Source organism: Alligator sinensis, unplaced genomic scaffold (genome assembly GCF_000455745.1).
Source record: "Alligator sinensis unplaced genomic scaffold, ASM45574v1 scaffold125_1, whole genome shotgun sequence".
NCBI classification, from domain to species: Eukaryota; Metazoa; Chordata; order Crocodylia; family Alligatoridae; genus Alligator; species Alligator sinensis.
In genome coordinates, this window is record NW_005841893.1 from 355,865 (window position 1) to 360,895 (window position 5,031).

The window sequence follows — 5,031 nt, forward strand, 5'->3', positions numbered from 1 at the left end:
CATCTCGTGGCACCTCATGGCATAAAGGAGTTCAACCTGATCTGTCAACAGCTGCTGCTTTAACCAAACAATCTTTTCCCCCTTTCACCAGACCCTTCAAACAATAAAATGTTAATAATAATCCTTTTTCCTTTCCCTTTTTTCCCCCCATTTTATTATTGGTTTCTTTAAGGAAGGATTCAGTTTGGAAACAAGAAAAAAAAAAAAGCCAACCAGTATAAAATAAATAGTTGCTTCATATGGTTTCTTCCTTTTGTCAGAAGATATTGAAGTACATCATGCATTCATTTACCATTTATTACTGTCCTACAGTTTGACATTTCAGAGGAAGTTAACTTAATGTATACAACCAAGCGTACAATGCTACAAGTGGAGAAATTCTGAAGATGTACTGTATTTTAATACTGACTGAAACAATGATGACTATGTTTTGCACTTAAGTAACCCAGAGGGGCAGGGGTTGAAATCGACAGCAAAGGCCAGCCCTGCAAAAAGGAGTTCCTGTGCACCAGGAACAGATACAGGAGGGTGAGGCAGTGCAGTCACACCCCCATTTAATGCCACCACCACCCTTGGTACCAGGTGATCCAGGTGTAGGAAAAGTCCCAGAGCTGCTCCTGCCCCACTGCAGCCATGGGCAGCAGCTAGACAGCAAGATTTCCTCATCCTATACCTGCTTCCTGCCACCCCTGGTTGGGAGCAGGTGCTGGAAGGAAGAACCCACCACCACCACCAATGTCCCCAGCTGACAGGTGCCCCAGGGCCACTCCTGCCCTGCTCCAGCTGTGGACTGAAGGGATCAGCTGTGTGGGGAGCCAGACTTAGCTGGTGGCAGTGCCAGCAACACATAGGTACCTCATTCCAGTGTCTATTCCTGGCCAGCATGGGGAGAGGTGGGCAGGGAGAAGCAACTGGTAAGAAGAATCTGTCTACCACTGCTGCCATTCCTGTTCCCAGCAGAACTCAGCACCCTATGCAGCTGCTTCGGGTAGTTCCCTGTTGGAGTGGCTTTGGGGCTCCCCCATGCCTAGGTCATCCAAGTAGCGATGGCCAGTGGGAGATTCCCCCTTACCTTTCTGCACCCAGTCCTGGCCTGGTGTCTCCCACTAGCCTAGGGCTTCAGCAATCTCTCACTCCAGTCCCCCTGTGGTCTGAAGGGCAGCATACCCTCCTTTAGCCTTGACCCACCCAAGTTCTGCACCATTTCTATTAATTTCCTGGGGGTGGGGATTCCCCTTTAAATAATCAAGATGATATCTTCAATGGCAGAATAAAGCATGTAGCCACTTTTTTCTGTTTATTTTTATTTCTGCTTGTTGTTAGTAAAATCCATAATACATGCACACAGATTCTTATTGAAAGGCTACACAAAATAAGAGATACATTATGAACTCAGTAACAAAACCATTAGAAATGTGTGAGAGCTCCTAAGCTTCTTAGTCTTCTTCATCCCCATTCACTTGTCCCATCTAAACAGGACTGCTGCTGTGCATCTCTATAGGCTTCGGTCATATGCATGTTCTTTTTCCAACTCCTCCTCTCTCTTGTCCCTCTCCACTATATTTCTCCATCTCATCTTCCACACATCCATTGGAGCATTCTCATCTCAGTCAAATTCAGTCTCCTTTCTTTCATTAGGAGTCTGAGAGCTGCAAATGAAAACTAGTAGTACCTGCTTGCAGTTGGTGTCTTGGTGGCCTTTCCTCCTCTAGTTATTAGTTCTTCCAGTCTATGCACCAATAATCATCAGCTACCTGGGGATCCCATAAAAAGATTTACCACTGTTGAGGTCTCTACATCTTACAGGGTGTATGTACTAGAACCAGTCAGGATTTTTTCTTAGAATTCCCCCCCAGAATTTTCCCAAATTTTCCAGATTTGTTAAAGCAGAAATTATTGGCAGGATAGGGCAAGTTTTGATTAATTGCCCATCAAAAATAAATAAAAAATGTTAACATAACAAGAAGGTTCTATTTTGATACATTCAAAATTGAAAAAAAAAATTTTCAGGCAAAAATGACTGGATAAATTATAGTTAAAATATAAATTATGAAGATGGAAAGGCTAAGATTTAAAGTAAAAATTTAAAAAATCATTAACATGGAATGTTTACTTGGCCTGATATGCAACTTTACTTTGATTTTCCATTCACAAAAATGTTGAGATTTTGACTCCATCTCAATTTGAGAATAGAATAGTCTGGTTGCCTTGACATTTATTTTGGGATGGAAAAACTATTTCCCACCTGCTCTAAAAATCAATTGGTCTGCTTGCGGGAATCTCAATAGTTGGTTTAAAGTATGTTGCTACCCTCCCAGAACCATTTTTGATGTTCTTAATAAAAATATTCAAATTCATCTTAGGGTCTTTACATATAAATAAGAAAAAATAACACTAGTCACTTATTAAAATGAAGTAACAGGTCTATGAATGAGTATAGATATAAAGTAGCATAACTATGCAGAGTGAACAGGACAGCAGTCGTGGGTACCACATTTGGTAGGGAGGGAGCAAAAATAGCCACTGCTGCAGCTGGCAGCAGGCCACGCCTGTAATGGCCAGAACCAAAGAAATTAATAAGCAATAAATATGTGCTTCTTAGAGGTATTTGGAACTTTTGTCTAATATAAAGCTTGTATTTTTTAACCCGCAAATGTAACTTGTAGCTGTTTGAGGAACTGACTAGACCTCAAAGACAAAGCTATAGCTGTGAAATCAGCTGACCTAATAGTTTTTTCCTGCTCAGAATTTAGCCTTGATGATGATAAAAACTGGATCCAACCACCTGGCCTACCCAGCACATTCCAGGAAAGGACATCTCAAAAAAGCATAGTCAAAGAGTTCTAAAGGGGTTGGATTTAGGCGGGGTAATGTTAATTTCAAACCTGAAGATGCTGCGTTGTTATCTGCTTATTGGATAAACCCAAGTTTGGGTAGTAACCTTTTAGAACAATTTTAACACCTTTTAATCCCATAGGGTAATAGCTATAAAACAAGATTGTGAATGGCCCCGAGGCCAGCAGATTAGCATAAGACTAGGTATAAAAAGCGCGTGCATCAGGTGACCAACAGGAAGGAGGGAACAGAATGGAAATTGCTGTTCTAAGCATAGATTCCGGAGTCCCAGTGTGAGTAAGGATTGGATCCTGATCAAGGTAATCCTTCGGACAGCGTCGATCGGGGACACCTAACTTCGCTGGAATCACCTGGCATGCACCTGGCATTGAGGGACTATCAATAAATTGCCAACCCATGTCTGTCTATTTCTTGTGTTAAACAGCCCAGGGGCCAATATCCTCGCAGTGCCTAGATGGCTTGTGACAGATTGATCTATTTATCTGTTGTTATTATCTGTTATTATTTACTATTCATTCTTTAATATTGCATTATTTGCTTATTGCATTTATCTTTCTGTTAACTGTTGTGTGTGTGTGTGTGTGTGTGTGTGTGTGTGTGTGTGTGTATGTTATAATAAATTTGCCATTGTTTTACTCCCAACTCTGCCTCCTTGATCCCGAACCAAACAGGCAAGTGGCTAAATTGATACACTCACAGTGTCCAGCTGGCCTGTGATGCACACCACCACATCCAGCAACACAGCTGCCAGCACTACCCTGCTCACTGTCACTGCCCAGGGCACAGAGATATCCTGTTACGCCTTTGTCTATACACACCATGGTCACCAGCCAAACCTGATATGCCAATTTAAAGCCAAAAGGAACCACTAGACAAACTTGTGCAATTTCCTGCATTATATAAGCTACAGAATATCATCCATGTAATCCTGCATTAAGCCCAACCACACACAAAATATGATAAAATATGAGAAAATGGACTCCAGAATTTCAGCCCACCTTTAAGAAAGGGAAGAAGGAGGATCCAGGGAACTACAGACCAGTCAGCCTCACCTCAGTCCCTGACCAACCTGAGTGCCTCTGTGGATGTGGGGAGACCAATGGAAGTGGTATACCTTGATTTTTGCAAGGCTTTTGATACTGTCTCCCACAACTTCCTCGCAGGCAAGCTAAGGAAGTATGAGCTGGACAAATGGACTGTAAAATGGATAGAAAACTGTCTGAAGCATCAAGATCAGAGTAATCAATGGCTCAATCTCTAGTTGGCAGCCAGTATCAAATGGAGTGCCCCAGGGGTCAGTGCTGGGGCCAGTTTTGTTCAATATCCTCACCAATGACCTGGAAGAGGGCATAGAGTGAACCCTCAGCAAATCTTCAGATGACACCAGGCTGGGGGAAATAGTAGATATGATGGAGGGTAGGGCTGGGATTCAGAGTGACCCAGACAAATTGGAGGTTTGGGCCAAAAGGAATCTCATGAGGTTTAGAAAGGACAAGTACAAGGTCTTGCACTTAGGACCGAACAACCCCATGCAGCAGTACAGGCTAGGGGCTGACTGGCTGGGCAGCAGCTCTGCAGAAAAGGACTTGGGGGTTACAGTGGACAATAAGCTGAAAATGGAGCCAAGAATGTGCCCTTGTTGCCAAGAAGGCTAATGGTATACTGGGCTACATTAGTAGGAGTGTTGCCAGCAGATGGAAGTGATTATTCCTCTCTATTCAGCACTGGTGAGGCTACATCTGGAGCACTGTGTTCAGTTTTGGGCCCCACCGCTACAGAAAGGATGTGGACAAATTGGAGACAGTCCAGTGGAGGGCAACAAAAATGATGAAGAAGCTGGGGCACATGACTTCTGCAGAGAGGCTGAGGGAACTGGGTTTATTTAATCTAGAGAAGAGAAGACTGGGATGGGATTTAATATCAGCCTCCAACTACCTGAAGCGGGGTTCCAAAGAGGATGGAGCTAGACTGCTCTGTGGTGGCAGATGACAGAAGAAGGAGCAACAGTCTCAAGTTGCAGCAAGGACAGTTTAGGTTAGATATTAGGAAGAATATTCTCAATTGGAGAGTAGTAAAACAATGGAACAGGTTACCCAGAGAGATTGTGGAATCTCCATCCTTAGAGGTTTTTAAGACCCAGCTAGACAAAGCCTTGGCTGGGATGATTTAGTTGGG

General features: G+C 43.2%; 1 protein-coding gene across 12 annotated transcripts in view; it reads right to left on the reverse strand.

Annotated features, from left to right (window-relative positions):
• Positions 1 to 5,031, reverse strand: part of LOC102374542 (mitogen-activated protein kinase 10) — a 258,167-nt gene that overhangs the window by 128,343 nt on the left and 124,793 nt on the right. Inside the window, exon 1 of one of the 12 annotated variants that reach the window (XM_006018087.3) lies at positions 1,673 to 1,703. The exons of the other annotated variants lie outside the window; for them this stretch is intronic. The gene's annotated coding sequence lies outside the window, so the exon portion shown is untranslated. Of the gene's footprint in view, positions 1 to 1,672; positions 1,704 to 5,031 lie in introns of those variants that run through there. 12 annotated transcript variants of the gene reach the window in all.